The 12805-nt window shown below is 29.7% G+C and overlaps 1 protein-coding gene across 1 annotated transcript in view; it reads right to left on the bottom strand.

Annotated features, from left to right (window-relative positions):
• LOC123263494 (protein artichoke-like) overlaps positions 1–12034 on the bottom strand; it is a 54918-nt gene extending 42884 nt beyond the window's left edge. The window contains exon 1 of the mRNA XM_044726303.1: positions 11858–12034. The gene's annotated coding sequence lies outside the window, so the exon portion shown is untranslated. The remainder of the gene's footprint in view (positions 1–11857) is intronic.
• Between the last annotated feature and the right edge of the window lie 771 nt (positions 12035–12805).

Below are 12805 nucleotides of genomic sequence, written 5' to 3'. Positions count from 1 at the left end.
AAATTCTCCTAAAGGCCTAAAAAAATTATTTGAAGATTCTAGAGGATTCAAGTATCCAATAAAAAAAATCTATAAGCTCCTAAAATGTTCTTAAAGGTCTAGGAAATTTTCTAGGAGGTTTTAAAAGACTCTAGAAAGTCAATAAAAAATCTAGGAGCTCCAATCAAGGTCTAAAAAAAATTTTTTAAGGTTCTAGAGGATTCAAATATTCAATTTAAAAAATCTAGAAGCTCCTAGAATGCTTCTAGAAATTAAAAAAATTTATCTATAAAATTCTAGAACATAAATTGTATCTAAGAATTCCTCGATTTTTTTTAAAGTCATAAAATTTCCTATAACTCCTAGAAAGCTATTTTTTCCAGCCCATAAAATTTAACGTATCCTTTTATTATTAACCTTATCACCCGAAGCGCAATAAAAATGAATGAAACACCAGTTAACATTTTCACAATCTTTATTTACTCATCAATAAAAATAAACAAAGCTAATTACTCTATTTGCGTTAGCAATACTTGTTTATTATCATTATTATTATTGCTACAGTTATCATTATTATTATTATTATTATCACCGCGCAATAGGATGGTATTTGTAGAACGAAAAATAATATTTAGAGTATTATTTCAGTGAAGTTGATTCTCGTTAAACTAAAGCTTTCCCCTAGCGGTTGCTTTTCATTCCCCTGTCACTTTTATACTCTATACACATAACAATATTTATATATATATATAAAATATATAAACTTCTCTCTTGTGACAGTATAATAAAAAGTATACGAATAAATAACAGTTAATACTTCATCGTTTTAAATTTACTCTCAACTTTATTCTTATTATTTTCCACTCAAAATAATAATATCCGACAGCACTCTATGTTCTTAAAAAAAAAAAAAAAAAAAAAATCTGCCCAGGATTCGAACCCTGTACCGCCCATTCAAGACTTTAAAAAATATTCATGCTAATATCTCGGAATCTATTGGTCCGATTTGGATGGACCAAAGTTATAAATGATCTATATTGATCCCCGAACCGTAAAATCCAGGTTTGGAGCCGATCTGCGTCAGGTCAAAAATGGCGGGAAAAAAGGGAGGGGTAAATGTCAATTAAGGAGAAAATAGATTAACGTGATGTGTGAGTGTTATAAGTGTTATATTAAATAAAGGATAATGATATTAAGCTTATAGCTGACGTCAACGGATGCTGTGAGTGGTAAATTGTGTTAGGATTAAAACCTTTGAATAGTTGGGGTGAAGTGAGCTGAATACTGATCAGCATGTCAATTGGCTCCGCCAAATAATTAATGGTAATTGCTTGTAACTGGGTAAGCACGCTTACCTCGACTGTTTCTCGGGAAACCGATTTAGTTTGTATGGATTTAGTTGGTCTGAAATTGGAACATGGTCCATAATTGGGTCAATCTGTGAAAACTGTTTCTTAGGATAGAATTAGTTGTTTTGAAAATTGAGACATGGTCCATAATTGGGACATGGTCTAAAATTGGGTCAATCAGCAAAAAACTTTTTGTCGGGATAGATTTAGATGGTCCAAAATTGGGACTTAGTCCCTAATAGAGTCATTCTGTAAAATCTTTTTCTCAGGATAAATTCAAATGGTCCAAAATTTGGACATGGTTCATATTTGGGACATGGTCCGAAATTGGGTCAATCAGTAAAAAACAGTTTATCGAGATAGATTTAGTTGGTATAATAAATGGCACATGGTCGATAATTGAGTCATGGTCCGAAAGAGGGTCACCAGTGAAAAATTCACACAGTATGGTAATAGTTGTCATTATTTGTCAAGTATTAACTGTCTAAGTGAGTTTTATGGAGCTTTAATTCCCTTTTAGAGTTGAAATAAACAAAAAGTTTGAGCTGACATCGTTGAAATAGATACAACCCCCCCCCCCATTCATAAGCAAACGCACTTAACCACCCGTACTATCCAGTTTCACTTGCCAACGAGCTTTTGAATATTCATGCTTTGTAGATTCATATACAGTAATTTTATATTATATTCTTTTATTTATTTTTATTCTATCCTCGCTTAGATTCGATCGGTCTAAAAAAATATATTTTTCCGCTGAATATCAAATCTGATATTTTCGACACTCTATTTTTAAGATTCACGAGTCGTATAAAAAAAGCTTGAAAACTGGTAATTAGAATTTCATCGAGTGATTTGCGAGACTCTAAAATTCAACCTCGGAAAAGCTATTACGGAATCGTTATCTTGAGCCGAAGCTATTACTGTCCTACTCAATTTTTTATTCAGTGGAAAAACGTACCATTTAGTCTGTTTACCCGGGAATAATGACCCAAGACAATTTTTTTCCCGCCAAAATGCTAATACTTGCAAAAAAACGGAAAAACGTCATAAATACGTCAAAAAAACGTATTTAAAAAAAATTAGCGATAACAGCTTCTAGAGAAAGTAAAATTAAGCTTAAATATTTTTAGACCGTAGCTCTACGATAATTAGGGCCTGAGTTAACTTAGTTTCAAAAAACCAGCCGCCATCTTGAAAATGGAACAAATTTGGTAACAAAGCTCAAATTTGAATTTAATTATAAAAGTGACTTTGCTTAAATGTTACAATACTTAAAATATCGATTTTAAGATAGTGGGGTAAGATGGGCCAAGGAAAAAAATGAATTTTTATAAAATAAAAATGAGAAAAAAGCTTCATTAAGCTCGACAAAAGAGTAGGTCAGCAGAACACATGTGCAAGCTCAAAAGCGTCAATGGAAAGGTACGATAATGAAATTGATTTTCGCTTAGCTCGCACTATCTCTCTTCCTCGCGACTACGGTTTAATAATCTGCAGGTCATAATGCTTTTTTTTTTACCAAAAGCTCGATGAGTGTTAATAAATACTGAGTGGAAATCGTCAATTAAGCACAAGTACTGAAAAATTCATTGGGATTTGTACAATAGATAACAACTCTATTTACATTTAAATATTTAATTTTGTATATCGGATGAAGTCACTAATTATTTAATGGAATTAGAGCTTTATTTTTCAAAAGCTTTCAAACAAAGAAATTTTAATAATTTTTATTGAAGAGTAAATATAATAAAAAATGAATAGCAAATGGTTTTTCAATTTTTTAATTTTTGAGCTTGCAAGCTCGCATGAACGAGTAGAGCTCTCTTACAAGCTCGGCTCTAAAATGATAGAGGATAAAAAAGGAATAAAAGTAGAGGTCGCGCGTCGAAATCGACCCAGGCGTTGCTGAGTAATTGCAGGTCAAAGTGTCGACCAAAAGGTTCAGGGTTCAAATCCTGGTCAGATTAATTGAATTTTTTTTTCTAAATAAATTGTTAGGCTTGAGGAATGGAAGCTCGAGCTTTTAATGTGATTAGCCGATTGTTTAATAGAAATTTTGATTAGAGGTCATCGCATCTCAGTAAACTCTTGTAGAATAAAGGTAGAATTCGCCACAAGGCGAATGAGCTTTTGCCCTAGCCATTATCCTTTCCGGGATTCTGAGGCAACTTGCTAGATTAGTTTCTGATTAAGCTGGTCATGTTCACTCACTTTGAATAGTTTCTGGCGCTACTGTCGCAAAACGGTTAATTTTACTTCTAAAACTTTATATTCGCTTTTAAATGACAAAACGATAGCCATTTAAGTGAAAAATCGCCACTAGAGCTTTTATAATTAAAATTCTGATGATAAAACACCTGAGCTTGCGGGCTTGGATAACGCTAACGCGGATTTGAATCTACTTACGGAAGCTTGCGGTTACAATTTTAATAAACGTCTAAAGTTCAACTCAAATGAAGACGGAATACGCTCGAGCTTGCGACGTTTAAGCTCCCAAACCTTCGAGCTTGCAAGAATTAATTGTTGTGCGTGGAATGGGACGCAATTTGATTAAGAGTAATATAGATTAAAACTGTTGAGATGTATTTGTAAGCAGATTTTGTATAACTTTAGAGTTTGCAGGATCAAGATTAGATTTTGTTACGTGAGCTTTAATGAAAAAAAAAGCTTTCTAACGCTAAAAGAAAAATCTAAAAGCATTAATATTAAGCTCTTGTACGTAAATAACCAAAGGTTAGGTAATTAAACATCGATACTTTCAAATTATTTGAGTATCAAAAAGAATTAATTTGTTCGGTTACATGAAAATTTTAAGATTTAGCTGCAAGCTTTAAGCTTGCATGTAATGCTACTGATTAAAACTGATTTTGAGTACTAAGAAGCTTACAAGGCATTTGGAAGCTTCTACGTATCTTACACAAATTATCCGCTTTTATAATTAGATCCCTATATGAGCTTGCAAGCTCGAGTAGTAAGCTTTAAGTGTAAACTCATACTGACGTATAGAATATATACTAATATAGAGTAATAGGAAAATTTTTGCGAAAAGCTCGAATAAAAGCTTTTTGGCTTGCAAGCTCTAACTTTCCAGGACGGATAATTGTAGAGTGAAGTTCAAGGAACTCACTGAAACAATCAGAACCTTGAGCTTGCCGACGGAAAGCTCAGAATTAGAGCTTGGAAGCTGGCAGAAATAGTTTTGGATGTAAACTAATACAGATTTATAGTATATGTGCTAATAATGATTATTGCAGAAATTTTTTTCGAAAAGCTCGAATAAAAGCTCATTGACCTGCAAGCTCAAACTTTTATTGCTAGAATTTGACAGAATGAAGTTTAAGGAACCCGTAGAATTTATCAGACCCTCGAGCTTACGGAAAGAAAGCTAAAAAAATAAAGCTTAAAAACCCCCACAGCAAGCTTAGCATATGAACTAATACCAACTTATAGCAACTGTCAATAGACAATTGCGAAAAATTTTCTGAAAAACTCAAATAAAAGCTCATTGATCTGCGAGCTCAAGTTTTTTCGTGTTGATATCGACAGCGAGAACTTCAAGTAACTCTTAGAAATAATTAGAACCTTGAGCTTGCGGATAGAAAGCTCAGAAAATAGAGCTTGCAAGTTTGCATAGCACGCTTGAAGTGTAAACTTACACAGAGGTATAGTATATAGACCATTAATGCAGACTATTTTTACAATTTTTTTAATAGCTCAAATAAAAGCTCATTGACTTGCAAGCTCATGATTTTTCGACCGGATATCTATCGAGTGAAACTCAAGGGACCTACAAAAATAATCAGAATCTTAAGCTTGCGGATATAAAGCTCAGAAAATTAAGCTTGAAAACTCGAATAGGAAGCTTTGGATGTTAACTAATACAGGTTTATAGTTTATGTGCTAATAAATATTATTGCGAAAATTTTTCCCAAAATCTCGAATAAAAGCTCAATAACCTGCAAGCTCAAACTTTTTCGACCGGATATTGACAGAGTGAACTTTAAGGCACCGGCAGTAATAATCAAACCCTTGAGCTTGCGGAAAGAAAACCCAGAAAATTGAGTTTTTAGAACAAAACTCTCTGTGGCCATAATCGAAAGTTTTTGTCTGTAGGAACTTTTAAAAGTATGTGTGCACTGACGTGTGAGCCATAAAAGCTCTAGTGTAGTGCAGTGTCATAAAAAGCTCTTATCCGAATTTTATCGCCGTAAAATAAATTGATATATATTTATCAGGTTTTATTGAAATTTTTGTTTTTTTATTTTCAAACAAGCTCGTCATCCTCGATTTAATATAGCGGAGCTTTTTTTGTTCAGTCAGTACGAATAATATTTATTTTATTCCTTGGCAATGCGAGAATGAAAATAATAATAGTAAATAATAAAAGAAGTAAAAATGAGCGGTTAAAATATATGAGACAGCTCAAAAGCTCTTGCAATCTTCACGTGGCTTCTAAACAATACTGTGAGCTATTTCTTGAGCATGATGACATACGACGATAAAATATACTCAAGATACACAGGATAAAAAAATTTTATATATAAGAAATGTGCATGTAGTACGTTGAGGTGAAAAAAGCACATAGAGCTTTCCAGTTATTTTCATTAATTTTTTTGTGCTTTTTCTCCACAGTTTGTTTTTTCCCGCAACTAGGCCATTTGCTATTTATTGAACCGGGGGAAATAAATAAAAAATATGTCTATCTAAATATAAATAAAACAAGGTTAGTAGATTACCCTTGTTGTAACAAGTATGTACTAAACAATCGACTCTAAGCTTTTAAATATTAATGAGCTTTAAAGTTCACCGTACATTTGTCAATCGATACTGCGACGGATGTTTTCAGTTGTTACTATTCGCAAAATGTTTTAATGTTTAATACAAAATGTTTTAATGTGATTTAAGCTAAATTTAGATTGTAATTTTTAAGAAAATATCCATCTTACGGCATAAAATTTGCCGTAAGATGGAAAATATGTCCGAGATTTTTTGTTAGTCAAGGTTACTATAACTTAAAATTCCATTTAAATATTAAAAAACAATTTTATTCCATCTTTTGTCAAAACTTCATTCCATCTTACGGCATATAATGTGCCATTTTATGCCGTAAGATGGAAAATAACTCCGAAATTTTTCAACAGTCAAGGTTATTATGATTTTTGATTTCATTTAAATATTAAAAAACAATTTTTATTCCATTTTATGTCAAAACTTCAATCCATCTTACGGCAAATATAATTAAAAAAGGAAATTTTCTTCCATCTTTAGCTACTGATTATAAAAAATAAAGAATGTCAAGGTTAATATATCTTAAACTTCATAAAATGCCATCTTACAGCAGCATCTTACAGCATGAAAATTATTAAGCTGTATGAATTTAAGCCCTTAAATTTGATCAAACTTAAGAAAAAATGTTTATTGGTCATTATATGCCGTAAGATGGATTAAAATTGATTGATAGAGTGACTTGGTATGTTGTTAGAACAAAAAATGGACTTCATTCCATCTTACGGCAATTTAATCTAATTATAAAAAGAAATTTTCTTCCATTTTTAGTTGCTGATTATAAAAAATAAAGAAGTTCAAGGTTAAAATGACTGATACTTCATAAAATTCCATCTAACATCAGTAGAAGTCAAACTTCATTCCATCTTACGGCGTATATTACTTTAATATCTAGAAAATTGTAAAGCATAACTCGAAGTTTTGAAATTTAATCAAACTTTAAAAGATAAAATTATATTACTCATTCTTTGCCGTAAGATGTATTGAAGTTTGACTGATAGAGCGCCTTGGTATGATATTATCACAAAATTAAACTTCATTCCATCTTACGACGCATATTATTTTAATAATTAGAACATTATAAAGCTTCAATGACTTGAAGTCTTTAAATTTAATCAAATTTTGGAAAATAAGATTATACTTTTTATTCTTTGCCGTAAGATGGATTGAAGTTTGACAAATTGAGCGACTTTATATATTATTATCACAAAAAACTGAACTTCATTCCATCTTATGGCGTAAATTAGTGCAATTATATGAAAAATTAAAGGTGAGAGTGACTAGGAGTCATTAAATATTAATAAAGCATCTGTAAAATGAACTTCATTCCATCTTACGGCGAATATTATTATAAAAGCTTGAAAATTATTAAGTTGCATGGCTTTAAGTCCTTAAATTTAATTAAACTTCAAAAAAATGTCGACTATGCCGTAAGATGGATTGAAGTTTGACTGAAAAATCGACTTGATTTATTGTTATCACAAAAAATTGAACTTCATTCCATCTTACGGCGTAAATTACTTTAATAACTAAAAAATTGTAAAGCTGCAATGACTTGAAGTCTTTAAATTTAATCAAACTTTGAAAAATAAGATTATACTTTTCATTTTTTGCCGTAAGATGGAACGAAGTATGACAGATAGAGCGACGTTATATGTTATTATTGTAAAAATTGAACTTCATTCCATCTTACGGCGCATATTAGTGCAATAGGAGTCATAGAAATTTAACTAAACATCTGGAAAATGAACTTAATTCCATCTTACGGCGCATATTATAACATTTTTTATAAAAAAAAAATTTTTTTTAGATATTTTGAAATCAATAACTCTTATATTTGTTAAAAAATATCTATTTTCTATCATTTCATATTTTACCGTACAGAAATCCCTCAAAAGCAATAATTTTTTTTTGTCTTAATTTTTTTTATAAAAAAAAGAATATAAATACTCGAAATATTTTGTTTCACATTTAGTTGCTTTCAAAGACTCTTTACGTCAGAGCTTTTTATATAGATATATATATATATATATATATATATATATATATATATATATATATATATATATATATATATATATATATATATATATATATAGATATTTATGAACAAACAAGAAAGTTCATGTACATCAAACAGCTTCCTAAGTCTTTGATTTATTTTTATTCATTTTCCAATGGAATTATTTTTTATAACTATATATATATTTACAAAAAAGTAAATGACTAATTTCACATAAATTTTTTTTTTCACACCAATTATAAATTATAAAAAAAAATTTACAACAAAGGATGTAGAGCAACAAAGACGTCAGAGAATACTAAAAAAAAGCTTGAAAAAAAAAAAAATAAAAAATAAATCAGAGAGATAGAGTATTCAATCAATGAATACTATTGTGTCATTTCCCGTGGGCATTTTATTCCGTCAGATCCAATTGCTATAAACACTTTGAAAGAAATAAATTTAATGAAATAAAATACCCGGTTATTTGATATTTAAATCATTTAAATTTACTAGACTTTATCGTTTATCAATCAAACTATTATTATTATCATTTTTCAAAATTTTTTTGTAATTTATTTATATTTTTCTTTCCTTACAAGTTCACTTGCGAGAAACTTTTCCACCTAGCGGTGACTTTTGAAACTAAGTTTAAAATTAATTAAAATCTTTTAAATAATAAATATAAAATATTTAATATTATTTATTAAGTAGCTTAGAATATTAAAATATAATTTTTTAACTATTTACTAGCAAGAAAAATTCCGCCTAGTCGCCACCTAGCGGCGACTTTTAGAACTAAGTTTAAAATTAATAAAAATCTTTTAAATAATGAAAAAAAAATATTTAATACAATTTTTTAACTATTTACTAGCGAGAATAATTCCGCCTAATCGCCACTTAGCGGTGATTTTTGGAACTAAAATTTTTTTAAGTGTCTTAATCAGAGCACTGAGTTATAATTTAATAAAAAATTCATATTAATTATTAATAATCAAATCTAAGAACCGATATTGGAACAATTAACAATTAAATTAGTTGATTTATTTTTAATCGTTTTATTAATTATTTAAAATTATTCCTGATTAAATATTCCAGGTCAATTAATATTTGTCAGCCATTTTTAATTTATAATTATTTATTATTGAAAAAAATTGAAAAATAAATTAAAATTAAAAATCTTGAATTTAAAAGATCGCATGCGAGAGAATTTTTTTAACAAACTGACATCTAGCGATAGCTTTAAGCATTACAAAAAAAAATTTAGGGGATATTTTTTCTACTCACCATAAAAATTTCGTAATTAGATTTTTCGACCGTAAGAACTTACCTGTAAGAAAAAAAAATTAAAATTAATTAAAAAAAATTATAATATTCTTTATTAGGTAGCTTAGAATATTAAAATTTAATTTTTCAATTTTTTACTAGCGAGAAAAATTCCGCCTAATCGCCACCTAGCGGACAAAAATAAAACTAAATTTATAAAAAATTATGTAAAGCAGTATCTTTAAACACACTCAAGGTATTTCTAGTCCAACACCTTCAAAGTTGATAATTAATGTTGAATAATTAAAATTGAGGTCACTAACTACAGAAATGGATAATAAACTCTTTATTGAGTGAACAATAAATTTTTAATAGATCAACGGAATGAAACTTTTCATAATTTTATTACATTTATTCAGACAAAATTAAATGCTTTAAAATTTAATTTTCGTGGATATTTTCGTCTAAAACCGTGAATATAATGACTCTGGAGCTCAATTATATCTTAAAATAAATTCAAGACTCTCTAAAGAATAATAATCCACGCTTAAAACCTAAAAAATCCCGAAAAACGGCTTAATTACCTTACTACTTGCGAGAACACCAAATCGTAGCCACCTAGCGGTAACATTGGAACTAAAAATTTTTTTTTTTGCATTTTATGCATCGCAATCACTTCAGTAACTTCCTAAAGGTACATAAAGCTGTCTGTCGACAATAAAAAGGATAAATTTATTAATATCAATAGTTAAAAAATAATTAAATAATTAAAATTTAGGTCACTAACTATAAAAATGAAAAATAAAATCTGTATCAAGTAAATAATAAATTTTTAACAGATCAACGGAGTATATACAACTTTTTATAACTTTTTTAGAATCCATTTAAACAAATTTATTTTTTTTTAATTTAATTTATGTCTAAAACCGTAAATTTAATAACTATAGAGCTTAATTATGTCTCTACAGAAATTCTAGACCCTCTAAAGAATAATAATCTAGCCTTAGAAGGTCAAAAACCCCAAAAAACGGCTTAATTTTCTCACCACTTGCGAGAACGCCAAATCGTAGCCACCTAGCGGCGACATCGGAAATAAAAAATTTTTTTTTTTGCATTTTAGGCATCGCAATCACCTTAGTAACTTTCTGGAGATACAAAAAGCTGTCTGTCGTCAATAAAAAGGATAAATTTATTAATATCAATAATCAAAAAATAATTAAATAATTAAAATTTAGGTCACTAACTACAGAAATTGATAATAACTTCTCTATCGAGTAAATAATAAATTTCTGACAGATGAACGCAGTATAACTTTATTAAAATGCATTTAGACAAAATTAATTGCTTTAAAATTTAATTTTTGTGGATATTTTCGTCGTAAACTGCGAATTTAATGACTCTGGAGCTCAATCGTATCTTAAAATAGACTCTAGGCCCTCTAAAGAATAATGATTCACCCTTAAAACCTCAAAGATTCTAAAAAACGGCTTAATTACCTCACCACAAGCGAGAACGCCAGATCGTAGCCACCTAGCGGTGACATCGGAACTAAAAAAAATTTTTTTTGCATTTTATGCATCGCAATCACCCCAGTAACGTTCTGGAGGTACAAAAAGCCGTATATGGTCAATAAAAAGGACGGATTTATTAATGTCAATAATCAAAGCATAGTTATTGCGTCCCGGGAAAAGAGCGGAGATCAAAGAGTTTATAATTGGTGATTTTCAGCAGTGGAAATGAAAATTTTGCTGTAGAATGCAATAAAATCCACCAATAATTATCATTATTATTATTATTGTAGCAGAAATAATTATAATAGTAACTGTAATAACGATGATAACAATTTCAGAATTATTAACATTTCGCTGCATTAACGTCATTACCTTGATGCAGCTTCAATTATACGTAAAAATTTTAACAATTCTAGTACTCCGCACAAATGTACAATTGCATTTCTGTGTACATATATATTTCTTGGTAATTACCAATGATCAAACGAACCATTACACATAATGCGACGTTGCATCATTTTTTTTCCCCCGACGGAAATTTCTGATATTAAAAAAAAAAAATATGTTGAGTCCATTTGACAAATTAGAAAATTGGAAAAAAAAAAAAATAAATAATAATTTATCGGCTGTCAAATTTAAAACCGTCAAAATCACACTCGTCAATCTTTTGACAGCCGATAACTCGGGAACCAATCATCGGGGAGTAACTGGTGCCAATATTTCGGAAGCGGCAATTGATGCTCTTTGATTTGGTTAAATAAATTTTTAAAAAGGATCAAATTTTATAGTATTGAAAAAAAATTTTTAATTAAAAAATTTAGACTTAATTTTTGACGCAAAAAAAATTTTTTTTTGACTAAAAAAAAATTTTTATTTTGGCTCAAAAAAAATATTTTATTTTTTGGGCCACAAAAAATTTTGAAAAAAAATTAAAAGGATATTTTTGAAACTTTTTTGGGATTTACCTTAAAGGGGCACAATTAAAAAAAATTGTTACATCACTGAAGTATTTCCAATATTAAGCACCACACACAATGTTAAAATAAAACCACCAAAATATTTAATCACAAAAATGATAAACCTCTCCTGATAGGGAAACTCTAAAAAAACTCACGATGATGTCACTTAGCGCGCCCACGCAAGACTGCCACTCATTCTGGTGGCTGACTTGTACCTGATTCGAGCTACTGCGCCGGCGACTATTTTCTCGGTCTGTATACACAGAGGTACATGTTTATGTGTGCAATAAAACAAAGCTTACTTTATGGAACTGACGGCAGTTGTACTAAAGTAATTTACACTTAGTTATTTATTTTATCGATTATTATATTTTTACCTTTTTTTTTTCTTTTTTAATACACCGCGGAATACTTGAACCCGAGAATGAACATGAATTATTTATTGGGGTGTTCGAAGAAACTCGATTATGTTAGCTCGGTGAATAGTTGATAGCGATTTCTGATTTGGGTCGTCCGAGAATTTTGGTGTTTGTAGGATAACTCGAGAACTAATATAGTTATCTTAATCGGGTTGGTGGTGTTCAATGCGGGTTATCGTCCTTAAAGACCCTTTAAAATTTGGAAAGGATCGGTCAAGTTGTTTTTAAATGGTAACCAAAAATATAAAATTAGTAATGATGAAAGTGTTATCAAAAATCTTGGAAAAGTTGTGATAACTCTGGAAATAATAAACTTATCTCAACCGGGTTTGTGGTACTCAATACGGGTTATCGTCCCTAAGAACCCTTCAAAATTCGGAAAAGATCGGCAAAGTAGTTTTTAAATGGTAACCAAAATTGTGAAGTTGATGATGATGAAAGTGTTATCAAAAATCTTCGAAAAGTTTTGATAACTCTGAGAATAATCGATTTATCTCAACCGGGATTGTAGTATTCAATGTGGATTATTATTCCT

The sequence above is a fragment of the Cotesia glomerata genome, linkage group LG4, assembly GCF_020080835.1.
Source record: "Cotesia glomerata isolate CgM1 linkage group LG4, MPM_Cglom_v2.3, whole genome shotgun sequence".
NCBI classification, from domain to species: domain Eukaryota; kingdom Metazoa; phylum Arthropoda; class Insecta; order Hymenoptera; family Braconidae; genus Cotesia; species Cotesia glomerata.
The sequence above is the reverse complement of the archived record's forward strand: the minus strand, read 5'-3'. Positions and strand labels throughout refer to the sequence as shown.